The sequence below is a fragment of the Ictidomys tridecemlineatus genome, chromosome 1 (assembly GCF_052094955.1).
Source record: "Ictidomys tridecemlineatus isolate mIctTri1 chromosome 1, mIctTri1.hap1, whole genome shotgun sequence".
Taxonomy (NCBI): domain Eukaryota; kingdom Metazoa; phylum Chordata; class Mammalia; order Rodentia; family Sciuridae; genus Ictidomys; species Ictidomys tridecemlineatus.
In genome coordinates this window covers 128,993,971-129,016,418 of record NC_135477.1, presented here as the reverse complement: position 1 = coordinate 129,016,418, position 22,448 = coordinate 128,993,971, and the positions used below count along the sequence as shown (strand labels likewise).

The 22,448-nt window shown below is 52.6% G+C and overlaps 1 long non-coding RNA gene across 3 annotated transcripts; it reads right to left on the bottom strand.

The window, feature by feature from the left end:
• Window positions 1–708: 708 nt before the first annotated feature.
• LOC110598036 (uncharacterized) lies at window positions 709–21,368 on the bottom strand. Of its 3 annotated transcripts, none has more exons than XR_013438108.1 (3): window positions 21,160–21,368; window positions 6,887–10,410; window positions 709–3,414 (listed from the first exon to the last, which is right to left on the bottom strand). It is a non-coding gene; the product is annotated as an uncharacterized LOC110598036 (long non-coding RNA). The 3 variants fall into 3 exon arrangements; XR_005728001.2 differs by having other exon boundaries at window positions 709–7,227; window positions 10,290–10,410; XR_013438106.1 differs by having other exon boundaries at window positions 709–10,410.
• Between the last annotated feature and the right edge of the window lie 1,080 nt (window positions 21,369–22,448).

Genomic DNA, 22,448 nt, shown 5'->3' with positions numbered 1-22,448 from the left:
TCTCTGCTGCCTCTGGAAGTGGTGGATGATAGGAAGCACCGGGAGGCGGGTGGGGGATTACCTTATCTGAGGCAATCCCCCACCCGCCTACCGGTGCCTTCCTATCATCCCACCACTTCCAGAGGCAGCAGAGATAGCAATCAGAGGCCACCTTCAGGCAATCAGTTGCCACCACAGTCTAGGAATGTAGGGCTGAGGGGCCAGGGAGAGAGGTCTCCTGGGCTCAGCAAGGAGGCCACTTGGGTTTCAGCAACGGTAGCCTCCCCACACAGCCCCTGACCTTCAGTCTCAAAGGGGACACATCTGGTCAAACAGAAAACAGATTGATTTGATGCCAGCTTCACCACCTCTCTCAGCCTTGGATTCCTAGGGCTCTAGGCATTAGCCGGGTTGCACAATGACATTGGGCTTCAGCTGTACCAGGGGCACAGTCGGCCAGTCCCTGGTGAGTTATGAATAGTCAAAAGGGGAAGCCATTATTGCTATTTTTACTAGCAAATCTGATATTCCTATGGTCAGGCTGCCCCAGTCTCCACGTATGAGTCTTATTTCCTAAAGATCTACAACATAGCCTGTTAGGAACACAGCCTGGGACATTTGTGGGAACAACCTGGTCCCTGGGAATGTGGCCATCAGACCCCAAAATGAGGTTTCTGGGGCCCTTGACAGTTATCTCTACCAAATCCATGAAAAGCACTAGGAAGAGTTTGGGGAAAGTTCTAGTTTAGGATTTGGGGCATTTATTTAGTTAGCATTCCCTCTACGTAGTGGGGGAGGCAGTCTCTTTTAGTTTTGTAGTTTTTTTTTTTGTGGGGGGGGTGGGTAAAACAGTGACAGAGGCCACAGAACTTGAAATCTGCTTTCTCTGCCTCTGGCTGTCTGGGTGTCCTTGGGCTGGTCACTTTACCTCTCAACCTCACTAACCCTACTAACCTTAGTGGAACTTTGAGGATGAAACTGGGCATTGGAATAAAAAGTGAACTGTAAATGATGGGTGCTTGGTAGGTAGCAAAGTGCTAAATAAGATACAAGTGGCTCAATTGATTGGGGCTGTGCATGGTGGTGATGCCTATAACCCAGCTGCTCAGGAGGCTGAGGCACAAGCTCTAGGCCAGACTCTGAGAATTAGCAAGACTCTCTCAAAATTTTAGAAGAAAAGGGCTGAGGAAGTAGCTTTAATGGTAGGGTGTAGAGTAGCTAGTGTAGGTAGGTAGAGGGCTTAACGTGTGTGACGCCTTTAGTTCAACCCCCAATACTGCAAAAAGATAAAGGAGATGATTGGGATAGAAGGCATCTCTGTGTGTGTGTGTGTGTGTGTGTGTGTGTGTGTGTGTGTGTAACGCATGCGTGTGCTTGTGCAGGAAGAACAATACCTGAATTTTGACCCTTGTAGCAAGGTTAAGAGGTGTGTGTGTAGGATGGTCTCAGGGCACTGCAGTGAGTAGAAGCACCACAAGAGGGCGTCCTGAGTCTTGTTTTCTCTGATTAAAATTTTTTTCCATTTTTTCTGTGGCTGCTTTCCAAATCAAATTAAGCCTTATGGTTTGCAGTTTACCTAATTGATTTAATAAACTTTTAAAATAAATTCACGTGCATGTATTAGTTTCTCAGTAACGTCGATACGATACTGTCGTTCCTATGGCAAGCCCTTCAGGGAAGTGGGGGAGGGTGGGGAGGGATGGAGAAGAGCTCAGGCCTCCTGGTGTCCTGGTTCAACCACTGCTCAGCTGTGTGACTTGGAACAAGCTTCTCCAGAGTGCGACAATGCTGAAGTTCCCACATCCAGCCTCACAGGGATGTTACGAAATGGACACAGTGGAAAGAAAAGCAACTTAAAGGTCAAGAACATGGTTCACAAGCCCTCTTACCTCCAGTGCATGACCTTCTCCTTGACCCTCATCCCACGGGGCACTGCTAGGGTGGGAGGGAGGCGAATCCAGCTGCTAAACCGTGACCTCAAGAACAGTATTTCCAGGAATCCCCATCTTAGCATCCAAGGGATTCCTGGGAAAACTGGACCGTGAGGACAAGGTGGGAGAGAGTGAGTAGCCTTCAGAACCAAGGCTGCCATGTCCCTACAGGCCAGCTGGGGTTTTCTTCCGCATCCAGCCATGGCGGCAGCGGCTAGTGTGGGTGCCATGTCTCACAGGATGCAGCCCATTGCTCTGGGAAGAGTAGTGACTGGAACTTCAAGTGCCCTGGAAAGTACCTTCCCTGTCATCAAACCCAGACTGACGATGTCCATCAGAAACATTTGGCAACCCGGATCCCAGCCTCAATTGGGCAGATGGAGTTCCCAGTTTCTGGCAATTTCCTTGCCGATGACCCCTGGCAAATCACTTAACCTCTGAGCCCTGGCTTTCCTTCATTGTAAAATGGGATAGTACAGGACCTAGTGGGGAAATAAATGAGATCAGAGAGCAGGGGAAAGGATTCATGCAATGTTTTGGGTCTGTCTTTGCTAAAGTGACCCCAGGTATGAACACAGGTGAGCTTCTCTTCCTGCTCCCCGATCCTGGATTCCATAATCACCACCGATGGGTGAGAATGTGGATCTGGAGACAGACAGATGAGGCAACAACCCCGGCTCAGCACAGTCTGTGTGACCTTGGGTAAGTCGTTTAACAGAGCATCAGTTTTCTTCTCTGTAAAGTGGCCCAGTGACACGGTCCATCTCTCAAGCTATGGGGGAGGTTAAATAAAATTGTGCCAGCCCAGTGGCTCTCCTCTGCTGCTCATTGTTTGTCCAAAGCCTCTGGGAGAACTCACACATTTATGAGATGCCTGCACTCGTTTAGGCAACAGCCCAGATCCAAGATTAGGAGCTCAGAGAGCAAAGACCTTGACTCAAAGCCCAGGACTTCTGTCTCTAGGGCTAAAAGGGTTTTTAGGAATTGTCTGATCTACACATGATAAATGGGTTTCAGCTCCAAATCATTAAGAGTGACTGTCCAGGTCTCAGTTGAGCAGGATTCTAAAGCTGTGTCCAAACACTTCAAGAATGGCTGCCTTGACGGATTAGCAGTGTCCGATGTGGGCTCAGAAAGAGGATGTGGAGGCAGATTACTAGATAGCAGTCTCCACAGAGTGGCTCAACACCTTGTGCTACAGATAGACGTTCTGGGTTCACAGGGCCAGGGCCTGCTTGGAATCACAAAGCCCATCGTGACACTGGTAGAACCTCCCCACCTCTGCCAGCTGCTGACCGTCTGCAGTCTGTGAACTCCCCGTCAGTCCTTCCTGGTACCTCACTTACCACTTCCAGGATGATGGCTGCAGAACAACTTCTCCCTTCCCGAGCTACAGTGCTTCATCTCAGACTCCCAACTGACCAGAGATGCAGCACTGCACCTCAGGCTGGGGGACAGGGCGCTGCACTGCTCCGCTTGGCTGGCCGGTGGTAGGCACTCCTCCCTGGACAGGAGAAGGGGCATGAGAGGGGACCTCAGTTCCACCCCTCCAGCTCTGCCCGGGGACTGATGGAGCTATCTCAGCAGCGTTTCCTGTCCTTGGCCTGACATTGAAGACCTCTAGGATCAAACCTCGACCTTCCTCTTCTTTTCCTTTTGGGCTAGAGATTGAACCCCAGGGTGCTTTACCATTGAGCTACATCCCCAGCTCCTTTCATTTTTTTGTTCTGAGACAGAGTCTCACTAAATTGCTGACTGGTCTCAAATTTGTGATCCTCCTGCTCTGGCCTCCCAAGTCACTGGGATTATAAGCATGTGCCATTACGTTTGGTCTTAAATGGTTTTTAATCGCAAAGTTGTGTAACTATCACCACAATCCATTTTAGAATATTTCATCACCAACCCCCCTCTCCCAAGATAAAGAAAGCCCCTTTCTTAGCCAAACCCAGCCTTTGGTGGACCACCTTCTGCCTCTATAAATCTGCTTGTTCTGGACTTTTCGATAATTGGAATCATCAAGTAGACTGACCTCTGTTTTTGACCCTATGCCTCATCTTTATGTGTGATGCACCCCAGTCAAACAGCATCCTGGTACTTGACATTTATTCATTAAACACTTGTATCCAACCTGTCTTCCCTTTTCTCCTTCTTTCTTCTTACCCATCCTCCCAAAGTGACTTTTCAAAATGCAAATGTGCTCAATCTTTCCTGGGCTTATACTCTAGAAGGGGCTCCCCATTACCCTGGTGCTGGGCTGTCCCCCCTCCTTCCCCCAACCATATCTTCTTGGTGTGCTGTCTCTACTCAAATGACCACCTTGGGCTGCTGTCCCTGACTTCTTAGATCTCAGGACACCCTGCTTCACACGCTTCCCTATCCTAGACCACTCTTCTCCTTTACTGCTCTTGAGTTGTGGTTTTCACTTGTGGACTGTGAGGCCCACCTGCAAGGGAAGAGCCCTGGCAACTGTCCTCAGCCCTGAGATCAGGGTCTGGCAGTGTGGATGCCCCATAGCATTGGCTGAGTGGAAGAACCATGTCCTCAGTCTTGCTCTCTCTAGTATGGGAGTTATTTGCCTGGGTGTCTGACCTGGTTAGATTTCCAGTTCCCTGAAGACAGTGCCCCATGTCTTATTAATTGAGGGGTCCCTAGCTCTTGCTGATGGCTTTGTCCAGGGTGATGGGCTACAGAGAGTGTCATGTGGTGGCTGATTAAATGGCCACGTAGGTAATGCATGTTCTCCTTTGGGCCTGACAGGTGAGTGAAGCCCTTCCCCAATTCCTCCTGCTCTGCCAAGCTCTCAGGCTCCCCAGAGGACCCTCCTGCTTTGGCTGATGGTGACTACGGTGGCCTTGATGCCAGATAACATGTGCTCTCAGAGATGTGTGAGAGGGGTGAGCAGACTTTCCTCAGGGCTGGGAGAGAACAGAAAAAAATATGCGGCTCCATTAAAAACAAACAAACATGTTTACTCTGTCTCCAGCAGAAATCTGACATCAGGTCCCATCTGAGCTCTGGGGGGAGGGAGGGCATTGTCCTCTGGTCTGCTGCTCAGGGCAGGCCACTTTTGATGGTCTGCTAATGGAACAGCCCTGCCTTCTTCTTATCTGGAATTTTCCTGCAGAAACTTCTTTCCAAGTGCATTTGGCTAGCTGGTAATGGGGACACTGGCCTCATTTGGGGGTCAGGGACGGCCTGTTTGCTCCATACCCCACAGCTCCTGTTCCCTGGGAGGGGAGGTGTTTAGCCTGACCAAGGGGGAATCTCAGTGAGAGCCAGAGGGTTATCCTAAAAAAGTGCAGCTTCACTCCCATGAGTCAAGCTGAGAAGGAATCCCCACCGTCCCTGGGTGACTGTTGCCAAAGCCCACTCCTCTGCACCACCATCGGCCTCCAAGGGCAGGAGGTAGAGTGAGTGATTCTGGGAATTGGTGGCCTCAGTTGTTCCACGTTGAACTGCTTTCAGTCCTTCAATGTATCAGGGGGAGAAAATTCTCCATTTGGTGCTGTCCTGCCTGGGACACCTTTCTGAGTCCTGCTTATCACCCACCTGGGCTTCAGGCCCAGGGCCTGACCAGCCACAGTTTCAGGTTAAAGTGTTAACAATGTTGTTTCATTTCCATTGTATTTATTTTTAACTATGGACAGTGTTCCAGTGTTTCATTTAAGTATTTACCATTTAAGCAACTGTTTCTACTTTAGCATTCCAAAGGACTGGTGCTGGCCTAGAATCCCAATAGCTAGGGAGGCTGAGACAGGAGGATGGTGAGTTCAAAGCCAGCCTCGGCAAGAGTGAGGCACTAAGCAACTCAGTGAGACCCTATCTCTCAATAAAATACAAAATAGGGCTGGGGAGGTGGCTCAGTGGTCCAGTGCCCCTGGGTTAAATCCCCAGTACAAAAAAAAGGACTCAACTTACAAAATAAAAGGAGCATGGGAACGGCTGAGTGTGGGAAATGATGCCTGATGCCTTTTGATCTTCAGACAGCTGGTGAGGTCCACCTCTGCTGGAGGACCAGGAATGGGAGGTAACAATTCCAGGGTTGCAGAGCCTGAACTGCACCTGGGGAGGGGCCTGTTTCCACCTCACCCTGTGGGTGGAAGACAGTGCATCCAAGACAGCAGGTCTCCTGGCATGAGAGGCAGGAACCAGCAGTAGGAGGCCCCATGCTTCTTTGGGGGAGAGACTGGTGCCCAGGCAGGGGGCTGAGATGCAGCCTTTGGCCACAGGAGGTCTTTGCCTCCATCTCCAATGGGCCCTTGGGTCTGTCCTTCTCCAGGCTAGAGGCTACCTAGATCTGTCCCTTTGCATCTAGGACAATCATGTTGATGATGACTATAATAAGAATGGTCATTTATTGAAATGCTTTAATTGTGCAAATCCTTGTGGACACCCTAAGGCTCCATGGGAATGGAATTTTCCAAAGGCAGAGAGCAAGGACCTGCACTGGGATTCCTCACTCAGAACGGCCAACCCCGGGTCCCTCACTGTTGACCTCTATACAGATGTCTCATCTCTTGACCCATGTCCCAGTCTCTGGTTTTGGGACAAGATCTCATCACCACATCTGTCCACACAGCAGAGCAAGTGCCTCATCTACATGCAGAGGGAGATGGGATCAAATCTGACACAGTCCTCGCCCTGGTATGGCAAAGTCAGGCTGACAGAGAGGAAGGCAGAACTAAGAGGGTCAAGAAAGACCCCATGAAAGGACTGCCAAGGGCTTAGAGGACAAAGAGGCTCCAATCCCTGGGGGAGCTGGGCAGGCTTCCTGGAGGAGGAGGTGGTCCTGCTGAGCTGTGGGGAGGGGCAGAGGTCCAGGCAGGGTGCCCTTCCTCCTGGCTCTCTGGCCCCAGGAACACTTCCTTTGAGTCTTGCCCACTTGCTGGGCTGGCAGGCAGCACTTGTCCCATCCCCTGTTTCCTTCAAGCGAGGGCCTCACTGAGAAGGGGCTCTCTGGCCCCTATTCCACTTACCCCATGAAAGGCTCCTTCACACTGGATCCCAGGGGAGATGGGGGAAGCCATTTGGGAGTCTCGGTTCTGTCGCCAGTTGGCAAGTGACTTCACGCCAGGCCCCTCTCCTCTCTGTGGCGCTCTTTCCCCTTCTGTTAAAGGAGGTGACTGAGCCAGGCGGTGTCAAGAGTTTTACCTGGTGGCTTTCAGTGCTGGCTGTGGGTGACTTGGGGGTCTGCTCCCAGGAGAACGCACTGTTTTCCCCTCCCTTTCTGGATGTCTCCTGGAAACGTCTCTGGGTTGGGGGAAACTTGGTCGGCAGGCTGTTGGAAGGCTCTGGGGAAGGGTGGGTGAAGGGGAGGCTGGGAGGGAAAAAATAAACAGTGGCTGTCTGGGTTTTCTCACCAGGCCTCGGTGAGGAGGCTGAACAGGGCTCCTTCCTTATATGGCCTGGCTGGTCTGGGCTGGGAGCCTGCCCAGCCCTCCCCACCTCCACCACCAGGCAAAGGGCTGCAGGACACTGCTGGTCACCTGGAACTACGCTGCTGTGGAGGCCAGAGCAGAATCCAGGACTTGCCCCAGTTATCACCTGTATAAACCAGCTGTCCTGGCCTCTGGCTGCTTGGGGAGAGTGGGTGGGAGGATTCAGATGGGGATGAGGGATGGTGGAAGAGAATCATCCAGAGAGGAGGGGACCCACCTGGTCCTGACTTGACTCAGCATGACCTGGCTAAGCCCTTTCTTCTCCATACATCTGTTTCTCCTTCTGTCCAACAGGAGTATGGAAAATAAAAATCAATCTCATCAGCCCTACCGGGTGGGAGCTTTTGAATCCCTATTTTGCAGAAAAGAAAACAGACTTGGAGAGGCCGAATCATTTGACAATAGCTATCCAGCCGACAGGGTGTGAGACAGCCTTCCAACTTGGGACTATCTGATATCAGGGTCTGGGCTGAGATTCCTCTTGGTGGAAACATGCAGCCACTTATAGGTGCTGTACGAAAAGAGATTACACTGGAGCCACTCTCCTAGAAGACCCGAATGCCCAGTGACCAAGCCCTAGGGGGACAATTCCTTTAAGCCACAGGAACAGGAGCTACAAGGTCATTCATCTTGGTGTTCTCGGCACATCACATAGTGCCTGGCACAGACTCAGGGCTCAGGAAGGGGTTCTGTGGAATCATTGGATTAAAAAGCTTCACAGGTCAACCTGTACCATGGGCACAATCCCCTTACTCCAAGGCACATTCTCAGGATTAAACAACACAACCCATGAAAGCCAGGGGCGCTGGTGCACATCTGTAATCCTAGCAGCTTGGGCAGCTGAGGCAGGAGGATTGCAAGTTCAAAGGCAGTCTCAGCAACTTAGCGAGGCCCTGTCTCTAAATAAAAATAAAAACAGCTGGGGATGTGGTTAGATACCCCTGGGTTCAATCCCTGGTACTAGGAAAAAAAAAAATCCATGAAAAAGCAGTCAGGTGTCACACTTAAGATGGCCTTGTCTTGTGTAGCATGGTGGCACATGCCTGGGATCCCAGCAACTTGAAAGCCTGAGACAGGAGGACTGCAAGTTCAAAGCCAGCCTCAGAAACACAGCAAGGCCCTAAGCAACTGAGTTTCAAAATAAAAAATAAAAATTAAAAAGGGTTGGGAATATATAGCACAGGCATAAAGTGCCCCTGGGCTCAATTCCACGTACCCTGACACTCACCCTGAAAAAAAAAAAGATAGCCTTGTCTCACAAGTTTTCCTTTCTTCTACAGTGCCCGTGGCACAGTGTCACCCCAGATGGTCAGAATGGCCTCCTGAGCTGACCACTTCCCGCTCAGCCCAGCTGTGGGACAGAGAGGTGACAGGTACCTGTGCTCAGAGCCTGGACTCTGGGTTCTGCTTGGAGCCTCAGGCTGGTCCCAAGTCCCAGCCAGGCAGCACCAACGGTGGGAGAGGCTGGAAAGAGGGAGGCTGAGGGGGTGGGGGTGGGCTTCTGGGAACAGCTCGGAAATGTGCCTCACACAAGCACTGACTTCCTGTGTGCTCTTGAGGCGGCCTTGGAACCTCCCTCACCCCATCCATCATCCTGGCATCCTCTAGGACCCCTTCCCGAGGGTTGGGGGTGGGGCTTGGGGGCCGGGGACTGGCTGTCAGTGTGGCTGAGAGACCGCAGCTGGCAGTCCTGCAGGCCTGCTTAGTGTTGGAGCTGGACAGTGGGTGTTGGGTGGGGGTGGGGCAGGCGCCTGCGGCCCTTCTAATCCAATTTGTTTAGACCCAGTCTCTGTGACTCATTTGTTAGCGGGAGGACTGGGTGCCCGCTGTGCTGGGGTGCACGTTTGCACACACGTATGGAGCGTGCAGGGTGAACAGGTTGGTTGACTGTGTTATGTAAGACAGGCCTGGGCTTCGTCCCTTTATCCCCCTTCCCAGGTGTCAGTTCCTTGCTAGAGCGCTGCTTCCTTCTCTCTCCCCTCCCACATAGGAAAGGAGCCAGATGGGGGTAAATCTTCTCCCCATTTTCCCATCCACATGAGATCTGGTGCCGGAAGTCCCCTCTGTAACTCTCTGTGCAACTCTGAGTGGGTTCTTTCACCTCCCGGGGCTCAGTTTCCCCTCCAGTCTTACAGAGCTGGCACCTCACCTTGCCCATTCCCATCCTGCTGTGAGCGTGGAAGTGTCTTCAGCAATTGGCAAGCGTGGGAAGAATATGATCAGTGGTAGAAATGGCTGCCACCTGTCCTGAGCTTCACTGTGTGCTAAGGGTTGCCCACTTGGGACAGCCTGCCCACAGGAGGGCTCCCAAAGCCAGTTGACCTGGTTGGTTAGAACGAGACTCAGACAGGCTCAGTGACTGTCCTGCCTCTGGATGCTGACTCTGTTCATTTCTTTCTAGGCAAGGTTACTACTGGTCTTATGTCTTTGATTCTCTTGGCCACCCTGACACATGGGCTTTGCGTGGCTATTTTGTAGGGAAAAGTGGGGTGGGATGATTTCTTGGCTCCTGGTTGATTTTCCCTTCTTTGGTTTCATTTCTTTTCACCTTTAACCCAGACCCCAACAGCCCTGAATGACCCTCAGTGCCACTCATCTACAGGGACTTTCCTTTGACCAAGTTCTCTTTAGCATTTTTTTTTTTCCTGGTACTGGGGACTGAACCCAGCAAGCCACATCCCCAGCCCTTTTCATTTGTTATTTTGAGACAGGGTCTCACTGAGTTGCTGAGTCTTGCCTTGAACTCGCAATTCTCCTGCCTCAGTCTCCCCAGTCACTGGGATTACAGGCGTGTACGACTGTGCCTGGCTGCTCGTTAGCATTCTGAGGCCTGGCTTCTGGGTCATGAGTGGCAGGATGCGGCCTTTTCCCAAGGATCCAGGTTACTCCAGGTGCTGCCTGCTGAGCGGGGTGTGTGGATGAATGGAGGGGGAATACTCACAGTTCTGCTGCCAGGGCTGCCTGCCGCCTCCCTCTTCTGGTCTCTAGGAGGCTCCCTCTCCAGGGTTGTTGGTTATCCAGTGCCAGGGTGGTAGGTGGCTTCCACCAGCCAGGGCCCTTGCCTAAAGAAACAAATACCCCACCTGTCAGAGGCATGCCAACTGCCTTATGGCCAGAGTCATGGCCTCCCAAGTTCCTGATCAGGCTGCCTTGGCTATCACCAGCTCAGAAGTCTTGGGTTAGCCACTTGTGGTAGTGCATACCTGTAATCCCAGCCACTGGGGAAACTGATGCAGGAGAATCACAAGTTCAAGGCCAGCCTCAGAAACTTAGTGAGTCCCTGTCTCAAAATAAAAAACTAAAAGGGCTGGGATGTGGCTTAGTGATAGAGAGCCTCCCCCGACCACCCCCCCACCCCGTGCACGTGCGCTTGGGCGCGTGCGCATGCGCGCACACACACACACACACACACACACACACACACACACACACACACAAGTCTTGGGCTCAATCCCCTATAGAGTTTTCAGGCCCCGAGGGCTCCAGTATCCCTGCTTTGCTGCCTAGCTTTCATTTTCTTCTTTTAAAAAATGTTTTGCAGTGCCAGGGATTGAACCCAGAGCCTTGCACATACAGCACATATACCTTACCACTGAGCCACATGCCCAGCCCTACCTGGCTTTGAAAGAGGGTCTTCAGAGAAACTTTTAGGTTCATGACTAGAGGAGTTACCTTCCCTTCTAGCACAGTCAGACTCTATCAGCAAAAGCACTGGTCTGGAAGGAAATTTCCCAGAGGCACTTCTGACCAGCAGCCACACTTCCAGCCCCACACATAGGAAAGGAGCCAGACAGCGGAAGATTGAAATCTGGGGCTAAGCTAGACCTGTGACCCTTTCCAACAGTACCAGGCTTGCAGCCTGGGAGATACTCCCCCGTCAGTCAGAACGCTCACAGACACTGCCAGGGGTGAGTTCAAAGAGGCAGTATGGTTTGCTCAGGGTCATCTGCCGACCAGTGTCAGAGGCAGACTTGGACCCAGGCTCTGCATGCTCAATTCGGCTGTCCCTTGAGCATGGGCAAGAGCCAGCTGGATGACCACAAAACAAAACTCACATCGTAATGGTCATTGCAAAAGCCCAGTGGCCTCTCCTGTCCTTGTTCATTTCCAAGAAACATGAGGGGCTGGGAATGGGCCACATCTGCGGGCCAGATGGCACCACTGTGGGGAGAGGGCTGAGGCCAGGGCTCTGCGTGAGCCCGTGAAGCATGCTCATGAACCTGGTTGTTTCCAGAGAGGCTTTCTTGCCACAACTCCCGTCCCCAGCTGCTCACACAGGCACACATCCCTACAACCTTTTCCCGCCCTGGGCTGTAGGGCCCAGGTTTTTGCCATATGTTTGGAAAAAATGAAGACACCGGGTCCCTGTCTTTGCATCTCACCTCTGGCCCTTACAAGCTGTGTGACCAGTGTCTTCACTTCTCTGAACTTTGGCTTTGACCTCACCACCTTGTTTGTGACGGTCAAGTGAGACAGTTGGGAGTGCAAGCACAGATCCATGCACACAGTAAGCCCAGATACATGGTCACAGTTGCCCTGTTAGCACGGGCAGCCAGGAGGAGGGCGGAGGTCCAGCCGGCATCCAGGGCAGATGTGGAAGCTGGCTGTGGGAGCCAGGAGCCCTCCTTCTGTCCCCTCTGTGCACAGTTTCCTTGGGCCTCTATTCCCAGGCATCCCCACAGAGTTCACCAGTCTCACACGCCCCCCACTTCCTCCCCAGGGAGGGGAGCTCCAGGACTTTTCAGCAAGCCCTGGGAAAGGGGTATGAGGCCGAAACAAACCCACAGGGAAAAGAGGGAAGAAAAGGGGCCTGGGCTTGCCTGGCCTAGAGCCCTGGGGCCTACCTCTAGTAGCTCAGCCCGCCTTGGGAGGGGCCTGCAGACCAGGATTCCTATGGTTGCTGTCACCCTGGCCTTGCAAACTGGGGAAGCGTGGGAGGATAGGAGTTCTCACCTATCTGTCTTCCTGTGCGCCAGGCACTTTGGGATCTGCTCAGTCCTAAGAGTGGCTAACAGCATCCAGGCCTTTGACAAGGCAGCTCCCCCTTGTCAAAGAATTTGCAACTGATCCTCATGATCATTTATGACTTAGGTATTGCTCTTAACCCCCATTTTCCAGATGAGGATACTGAGGCTCTCAGAAGTTACAGCACTTGCTCAAGATGACAAGGGGAATGTCAGTATCAGGCAGCCCAACAGGTACTTCCATGGCTCCCTTGCAGACCCAGATTATTCACGGCACCATTTTTAGAGGAATAACCGGAGACAGGATCTCGTGGCATTTTCCAGGTGTGTGTTGGTCTTTGTGGTGGGAGGTTGTGAACAGAGAAAGCACTTTGTCTAAGTAAAAACCACTTGGGCCCTGGTGAAGACCACAAGTCACTGAAAGCAAGGGGGCTTCTTATTTTGGTCACTCCTCTGCCTCTTTCCCCAGTATCTTTTTCTTGCATGGGGTGAATGCATTAAAAAAACAAGCAACAAAACCCGCTACCACAATAAAGGCATTGGTTCTGCCTTCTGTCCTGAGTCTTTGCAAAGAACAGGGGCCTCCAGGGTTTCAGGGACATGTGATGCTTTGGGGATAATAAAACCAACAGTTTCTCCTGATACAAGTTGCATGGGAAAAGCAGTAGGTGAAGCACCAGGCATCCTGTAGATATGTATGCTGCGTGACCAGGGACAGGGTCTTCCATTCTTTGGGCCTCGGGATCCACACTGGACCTCACAGTATACAGGGCCTCCCAGGGAGACTCCCACCATCAACCCACTCCTTACTGCTAAGCCCAAAACTGGCCTCTATGACCTGGATCAGGAGGATTTTCTGCAGCTGGACCTGAAGTCTTGGAGCTTTAGTACTAGAAGGATCCTTGTTTTAAACTTACTGTTTGCATAAGGAAGCAGGGGCACAAAGAGAAGAAGCAATAAGTTCAAAGCAATGCATGCTACCAGAGGCCCAGCTGGTACCCCAGCCAAGGTCCTGCCTCCCTAAGGGGGCATAATTCATCAGATAATAACACAGGGGCCCCTGGAGGAAGGTGGGAGAGAAGAGGGCCTTAAGTTCCTGTGGCCTTGAAGATGGAATAATCGTGACTTCCTTCTCCAAATAACTTTTGGCCCTTCCTAGAACCAGATGGCGGATGTTTGGAATTGATGTTGTAAATAGTTTTTCAGAAGGGGGTGGGGGCGCAGATGTGTTACTTTCTCCAATCACCACAAAGATCTGAGGGAAGGAGATGGGGGAGGGAAGCTGGGTATGAAAAGATTGGGGAGACAGGGAGAAGGGAGGGGGAAGGAAGAGAAAAGAGATGGGAGGCGGGAGGGAGAGAAAGACAAAGGAAGAGACATTGATGGAGATTGAGAGGAAGAGGGTGAGAGGAAGACGCACGGAAGAGAGAGGATGGGAGGAGGAGGAGGGAGAGATGGGAAGGGGGCTCTGGGGTGCAGACGCAGACAAGCTCCATCCTGACTTCAGGAGCAAACCCTTGGGTTTTCTAAAAATAGTTCAGCCTTTCCCTCAGCAGGGCTGGCGGCAGGGACCAAGAGAGGCACTCTTGCCCTTTTATGGTAAGAAAAATCCAGATCTTCAGAGGGAAGCTGAGCTGGAGCCTCTAATTCTGGATGAAGCCCAGCCGTGGGGTCTGGGGTAGGACAGGACTGGATGGGGGCATTTCTGGGTGGGATTTTCTGGCCTAGGTCCCATACAATCTCTGAGAAAAGGGCAGAGGTGGGGGTAGCGGGGGCCACCCAGGAAAGCCCTGGGCTCCTGGTGGTACAGGCTCCTAGAGACATGTGCTCCATCCCACCTCCCTGCTTTATGGAAGAGAACACTGAATCTCAGAGGAAGGATTGCAGGCTCCTTGCCTGAGATTTTGAGTGGTCCAGGTGAATGGATGGCTGGGTCCACAGGAGGATGACTTCTGTGCCTGTCATTTTGAAGTGCAGATGGTCAGTTGAAAGAGCACTGATCTGGGAGTCAGGAGACCCACTGTGTGTTTCCAGTTTGCACATGACTTGCTGCATGACCCCAAGTAATTTGCTGACCTTCTTTGGACTCAGCTTCCTTCACTGGGATGATCTTAAAGGCCTTCCTAGCTTTTTCTCTCTCTCAGGGAATTTCATAGCTTAAAGTGAAACTTGGACATAATTCATCAGCTGCTGTTTTCTTCTTGCCCCTGGCCCACTTTCTGCTCCAAGTGGGGTGGGTAAAATCTAAGATAAGAGGAGACCCCGTGGGGGAATGAAGATGGAATCCCTGACTTCTCCAGTTGGTTGGGTCCAGCCTGCTGCTGGATACATTGAGGCCAAGGAGACCTCATGTTCAAGGTTGTGCTCAAGGTCATATAGAGAATTGGGGAAGAGCCAGGAATAAAGTCCCTCTCAGCATTTGGGCTCTTTTCTCTATAGGAGATCTGCTATAAACAGCTGCCAGACCATCTTGGGGACCATCTCTGGCCACACAAAGGAACTCCTTAGGCAGAGCAGCGAGAAGCCAATATAGGCTGTCATCTTCCCACTACCCTTTGGAGACAGGGAGATCTCTGCTGGGTCCCTGCCTCTCCTCTGTCCCCACTGCCCTTGGCTGGGAGGAACATAGCATAGTCTCCATCTTTGGCTAGAAAGCAAAGAAACCTCAAAGATGCTAAGGTAGGGTGACCTTGGACCAGTCTCTCCCTCTCTCTGTCATTGGGCCTCAGTTTCTGCATCTGACACAAGGACAGAGACTCTGATGCACTTTCAGGTCCTTTGCCCTCCAAAAGGACGAAGATGCTAAGAGTTTAGGATTGGACATCAGGAATGTTTATTAAGCATGTGCCACACCAGGTCACCAGGGTGGATAAGATGGAGAAAGTGTGCTTTAGTTTCATGTTGGATGTGAGGTGGGGACTCATTGCCTAAGGTTTCTGGAATCTTCAATCCTGAAACCCTTCTGTCTTTATTCTATGAGCCCCTGGGCTGAATCTCTAAGCCCAGCTTGAATCTGGGATCAGGTAGCTCTGGTCATTATCCAGGGATGCCTACTGGCCTGGTCAATGTTCGAGTGCGATGCCCCAGGACCCACAGCAGGCCTGGCTAGCTCTTGACTTCTCTCACATGACTGTTCACCTTTCCAAGTCCTGCAAGGTAGGAGGATGCCCCCAGTTTGCTCTGTCCTCCCCCCCACCCCAACCTCTATCTCTCTCCACTGTCTTCTGTGACTCAGCCCAGCAAGGATGCTTGATTTCCTTTTCCAGCTTCAGGCGACACCCCCAGCCACCACTGGGGGAAAGGATGGAGAAGAGGAAAAGGAAAAAAATAAATAAAGCATCTTGGTTCTAAATCAGAAGTTTTCCTGTGACCCTCCTGGAATTTCCATGCAGACTCTCGGGAGCGTGTGAACAGGACTCCCAGGGACCCTGGCCCCCTCTGTCTCATTCCTGCAGGGTGGAAGGCCATCGGCTGAATGTTCCCCAGGGACCTCTGTCTCACAACCAGGCTCCAGGTCTCTCTGGCCAGGCCTGGAGTCCCTGAGAAGGGCAGAAGGCAGCAGTGGGATGAAAGGAAATGGGAGGCAGAGTTCCCAAGAGGCTCTTTTGCAAAGTCAGGATAGAGCTGATGTCATGTCTGGCTGGAATCTGACATGCAGGCAGCTATGGGAAGGGGAGAGGTTCATTTCTGTGATGGCAGCTAGAGTTGGCATATGAACCAGGCTGCTGGTGGGAAAAGCCAGAAGCTTCTGATACCTAACTTCTCTCTATGACACTCCTGCTAATCTTGCACACTTCTGGTGATGGGGAGCTCACCATTTCCAAACTGGAGACTCCTTCCTAGTATCTTGCTGCCATCTGTCCTTATAGGGCTTTGTACCCTATCTTCTGGAGCAGCAAAGAAGTTCCTGCTCCTCATAAGGTTCTGGAGAGGTCTGCAAATGTTGACTGCAGCTCTTAGGCTTCTTGTCCCTCCTAATCCCACCATGAAGTCTCTTCTCCCTGTTGTCTGACATTGGAGAATTACTTGATGCCCAGATTCCCAGGTCTCTCCCCTGCCCTGGGGTTCTTGGTCTGACAGTGTTTTGGGAGAACGAGACAAACAGGTTAAAGAAAGGGATGGACAGATACCAAAGAGGGCTTTCTCAACTCCTGTGTGGCTGTGGTTTTGATGCCAAAGCCACTCAGCAGCTCAGGCCCTCTCCACTTTGCCAGTCCCCTCCCTCGCTAAGCTTCTAGATCAACCCTCAGCTCCAGCCAGATGGGCTTCTATCTTCTGAAGATGCTCACAGTCCTCTGTACCCCTGCACCCAGAGCTCTCTCTCCTTCTGTTTGTCTGTCAAGAGCACGCCCTTGCTACCCACCACCTTCACCTGAACTGTCTCCTTTCCATCACCAACACTGGGAATCAGTGGGTGGGTGTGCACCCCCAGTGTGCTGGTCGCAGGGCCTTAGCCAGGTCTTAGCACACTGGGCCACATGTTTGAGGCCTAGCAGGCCTGAGAAGGCTGACCAGAGGCCTCTAAGCCCAGCCGTGCAGCTACAGTGTCATAGCCTCTGTAGATGCCATCCAAGGCCAGCAGCCTCATTCTGGACACTTTCTCCCATCCTCATTTCCCTGGAGGAAGAGGAGGAGCAGAGGATGGGTGACAGCTAGTGGTAGTGGAGCAGTTTTGTTTTGTTTGGGTACCAGGGATGGATCCAGGGGTGCTTTACCACTGAGCTACATTCCCAGCCCTTTCTATTTTGAGACTGGGTTTCCTTCAGTTGTTGAGATCCTCCCTAGATTGCTGAGGCCTTCCTCAAACTTGCCATCCTCCTGCCTCAGCCTTTGGAGTCCTTGGCATTTCGGGGTATGCCCCTGTGCCTGGCTAGAGCACCTGTTAAGCCGGTGGGTCTCACGCAATGGAAGCGCAGCTTGGGCCTGGGGAGGGGTCTTTAAGGAGAAGCCTTGGCTTGTGGCTGATGAGGACTTTTGGGGAGGTGCCAGGGTGGGGTGGCTTCCCCCAGTCTTGGTCTAACCTGCTGTCCCTTCAAGTCTCCAATTACCTGGGGGAGGGGCAGCCCAAGCTGATGAGGGCCGACTGTGCCAATCGTTGTTCTAAGGGTTTCACAAGTTTCATCTCATTTAATCCAAACCACTTAGTAAGCTAGCTAGACAGGTCGCCTTATCATCTCTATTTTACAGATGAGGCAACTGAGGCCCAGAGAGCTCAGGTGGCCTAAGGTCCCACAGCGGCTTCAAGGCAGAGGCAGGATGGAACCCTATGTCCTGGCTGGCGCCGACTGCATCTTAGCCCCCCTTCAGAGCTCGCTGACTCCCCTCTGCCCTCTTCTCTCATCTGGTGGACACAGGATTCCCCAACCCACAACAGCCCCTGGTTCTGGGGGGGTCAACCTCCGTCTCTTCAGCTAAACAAAAAGGGGCTGAATAAGCTGGGCTCTGGGGGCCCAGGAGAGTGGGGGATCCTTGCTGCGCATTAAAGCATGTTTTGAATTGGAGAAAAGGTCTCGATGGTGAAGCATTGCCGCCAAGAAGCCTCTTTTGTAAGCAGGGAGGGGATGGGCCTTGGTGCTCTTACAACGTGTGGTGAGAACCGGAGCCCCGTGGGGCCTGTCTAGACAGGCTGTTAGCAGGCGGCAGCCACGGTGGACTCTTTCCCCCAAATTCCTGCAGCTCCATCCCCTGGGTACCTCTGATTGGATGGCAGCAAATGTATTCTGGTGGGCTAGGGAAGGCCACATGGGCAATGCCCACTCCCACTCTGGGGCCGGTGATTCCCAGAGCTCTGCATCTAGATATGCACACGGACAAGAGCACAGCATCCTGCAGAACACACACAGTTTAATTTCCATTCCTTCTTTCCTTTTTTTTTTTCTTGTGGTGTTGGGTTTGGAACCCTGAGCCTCTTGCATGCTAGGCAAGCATTCTACCACTGAAGTACATCCAGCCCCATCCCTTTCATTGTTTACTAGACAAGTTCAATGCATATGGTATAAATAAAGTGTGCAACACACATACTTCAAGAAACCTGGTCATTCCACTGGAAATAGCCCTTATTGTGGCTCTGAACCAGGCCAAGGCCCTGAGGCCCCGGGACTGTCTAATGGCAGAATTGCAGAAGGAGGCAGGGCCCCAGCACAGCTCAGCAGTGAGGACCTCAGAGACCATCTAGGGAGCCCCTGAGGCTCACCCAGGGAGTTTGGCACAGCCACATGGGTCAGTGGTGGCCGCGGCCTAGAACTTCCTATTCTGCAGGGCTTTATGTTTGCTCTTCTCCAGAAAGGGCTGACTCAACTCCTCTCTCTCCAGGGGCTGCAGTATGGCTGAAGGGAGAACAGGGGCCTGAGAACCAGGGGACTTGGGTCAAGTCCTGGCGCAGCTCCTCCTTGCTTCAGTGTCCTCAAGATGGATTCCTCCTTTAAGCTCACAGAGGGGCTGAGAGTGTGTGGTTAGACCACACAGGCTGGGGTCAGATCCCCCTGGACCACTTTCTAGCTGCATGGCCTCAGGTGAGCTGCAGTGTTTTCTTTTTCTATAAACTGGAGAGGATGGGATCATGCTGCTTCCTGCCTCACAGTCATCCTGGGAGAACTAAATGACAATTCAAGTGATTCTGCCCAGTACTTGTCTCCTGGGAAGTCCTCCATACATATTCTGTTCTTCTACAAGGCAGATGGGAGGTTTCTCAGGAATGTTGGGGTGGTCAAGGGTTAGGGCAGGAGGTTAGAGACTCCTGGGGATTGGGGTGGGGGGGACAACAGCTTGGGGCAGCCAGTGCACACACAGATTGCAAGTTTCACCATTTATTAAGCTACTTTTCTGTGCCTCTGGTGTCTAATCTTTGCATCAGGAACACTTGCTTCTAGCTCACAGGGTCTTTTGAGGATTGAATTCATTCTTTTATATAATGGTGTTAGGTAGTTACTAGACCTTGTAAGCACTCCACAAATGAAAGCAATGTAATTGTCCTTATTTGTACCACCTTAAGGAGCCCATAGTTGGGCAGAGATGCAGGTCCTGTTCCAACTCAGCCATAAGCTCACTGCATGGCCTAGAGCTAAGTTTCCGCTCTGTGGCTTCACAGCTCTCCGGGAGGGTCCCAGTCTGCTTATAGTCCAGCGTTCCTAAAACTTCCCCAAACCTAGGAATGCTTGGGAGCCTGCACTAAAGATCCCCAGGCTACCTGACACACATCAGCAGATGACCATGCAGTGGCTCAGACCCCTGCACCTGGGAGACCCCTGACCCACACAACACCTTATGCATACAAGCAAGTAGGCCCCACAGCCCTTAAGGACCTCAGGCTGGATCTTGGCCCCTCACCTCTGATTTCATATCCATCTTGCCTCCTCCCTGAGCCTGGCCTCTCTTGAGCAGCTCTGGATACTCCCTGCCTGGCTCTTACCCTCTTCTGTGTAAACATAGCTAACGTTACCTTGCTCTGTAAAAGGAATGGGGTCTAACTGTACTGTCACACCGGTCCCTGCTCCTTAGGGGCAAACGTCCTTCACTGCTCCTAACAGCCATGTGAGGTCAGAACCAGGACTGCACCCATTTCACAGAGGAACAATATGAGGCTCAGAGATGGCAAGTGGCTTGCCCAGGGTTACTCTTCTAATAGGTAAACAAGCCAGAATTGGACCCATTCAACTGGATTCCAGAGCCTCCTTCAGGACAGTTACATAAGGCCAGAAGTAAGAAGGTGAGGGTGCTAGACACCCTGATGCAGGAGGACTGTGCTGCATTTGGGCCTGGATGTGGCCAGTATGTGATCTGAGGAGCCCGCCTGGATGTCGCCTGTGTGACCCTGGGTCCCAGTCCTAAGCCTCTGCTCAGCCCAGCCTCCCACGGAGCCCATCACAGGATTTCAGCCTTCATCCGAGAGTCCTGGCCCCACTACTTTATCCCCTGAAGCCCTCCATGGTTTTCCCCACATCCGGCCCTGAGGTCCTGCACTCCTGTATCGCTAAGTCCAGAGATTAGCCCCTTGGCCCTAGAGGCTGCAGCCAGACACCTCTCAGCCACTTTCCATCATGTCAGGCTCGGCCTTCAAAAGCTCCCACGGGCTTTGGGCATCTGCTTGGGCTCCAAGACCATGGTCAAATTCAGACTTTGCTCAGAGAACTTTCCAACACCAGCTCCCCTCAGGCTCAAATGTCTCAGAAGTCACATCCTGTAGAGACCATTTTGCCCCGTGGCTTCCTCGTACAGATGGGGAAACTGGCCCAGAGACAGAAGGGTGCTTGCTCAGGGCCACACAGTTGGGCACTGAGGGCCAAGCTAGGGCTGGAGCCCTGGGCTCATCCGTCCCCACAGCCCAGTGTCTTTCCCCACGGCTCCGTGCGGAGCCGGCCGCTCCTCCTGCCGGACCCTGCGCCTCCCTGCCAGAGCCTGAGCTCACGGCTTCTTCCCCAGCTTTGTTTCTTCAGACTATTATCTGGAGGAGCCCCAGGCTCTGGGAACTGTGAAGTCAAAACCTCATACAACAAAGAAGAGCACTGTCTACAAAGAAGCCGGGGAGACGGACCCAGACTTGGGCTTGAGGTGAAGCTTGGGACAGCAGGGCAGTTACTCTGCCTACTCCATCCTCTCCTCCTTTCCCATTTAACTGCAGCCACGACGGGTCCCAGGAGCAAAGGACCATGGATTAGAGCCGGGTGGAGCTGGGCGGACTCTGAGAGATCATCGAGACCAGGCCCTGTGCAGATGGGTAAACTGAGGCTCCGAGAGGGAGGCGGAGGGCTTAGAAAGAGAGCAAGGAGGAGCACCCTAGATACAGCCTCCTCCTAGGGAGGAGGCCACAGAGGTCCCATCATGGCCCCCATCTCTGTTGCCGATTCTTACCTGTCCCGCAGTCTGGTCCAGGTGTGGCTCCTTGGGGCCTAGAGATGGGGTCAGCCTGTTTGGGGACTGGTGGGGGGTGTCACTGCTTCTCAACTAACTTGACCCGGCCTCTGGCACCCCTTACTACCACAGGGGCATTTTTAAGCGACTGGCACTGGATCCCCCTCCCCTCAGCCCCTTGCCCGCAGTTCCCTGGCCGCGGAGGCCGATCTGCCTTTTACCTTATATGAGCTGAAGAGGCGAGCCTGGTGTTGGGGTGAGGCGGGGCCTGAGTCCTCCCAGGGCCCCCATTGGCCCAGCGTCCAGCCATGTGACTGCCTCGCCTTGACCTGCCCCTGGTGCTGAATGTTGCTTTTACCCCCTAAGGAAGGAGTGGTTGACAATTTTCATATTTCTTCTAAATTTGGAGATTTCAGACAATGCTGAGGGCTTGGCTCAAGCCGCTGGAGGCCCATGTGGAAGTCATTAAGCTTGAGAAGGGGGGCAGGGGAAAGAGGGAGGTAGGGAGAAGAGGAGGAGGAAGGGGTGGGGGATGAGGTTCTGAAGGCTGCCAGTTGTCAGCCTGGGAACATGAGCAAATTCCCTGGGAGAAAGCTATGTGTGAGAATTTCCTTCCTTTCCCTGGCCCCTGTGCCCAGAACTGCAGGGGGAGTTCTGAGGTTTGCTGGGAATCCCCAGTGAGGAAGACACCAAGCCTGGCTCCTGGGGACCAGGAGTGATGGGAATGGTGGGGCATGGAAGACCGCGGGGGAAGGAAACATCGTCTCTGAAACTCCAGGTGGCTACTTTATCATCATGCAAAGGAGGCCCAGTGTCCCAGAGAGGGAGGCTGCCACAGACAGGAAAGGGTCCTGAATCCAGGGGTGCCTGGCTGGGTCTCTTTCCTGAGTAATGACCATATCTCACCCTAGATCCCTTTCACACCATGCTTTGGCCACCTTGGCCTTCTACAGATGTCTTAGCATTTTTCAAGCCTCAGGGCCCTTGCACAAACAGTGCTCTCTGCTCAAGGTACTCTCCTCCCAGAGCCAATCATGAGTGGCTCTTTCCCCTGCCCCTGTTCTATGCTCAAATGTCACTTCTGGGAGAAGCCTTTCCCGGCCTCAGTATTTCCTACCATGTTCCCCACTTCCTTCCTCACAGGGCACTGTGCTTATCTTGCGTGTTTTCTAGTTCAGCTTCTTGCTGTATGGCTCTTCCAAGAGAGCATGCCTCCTCTGGGCAGGGTTTGAGTGTCCAGGTTTCCTAGGTGCCTGCAAAGAATGTTCAGAGAAGATGTGAGGGGCCCC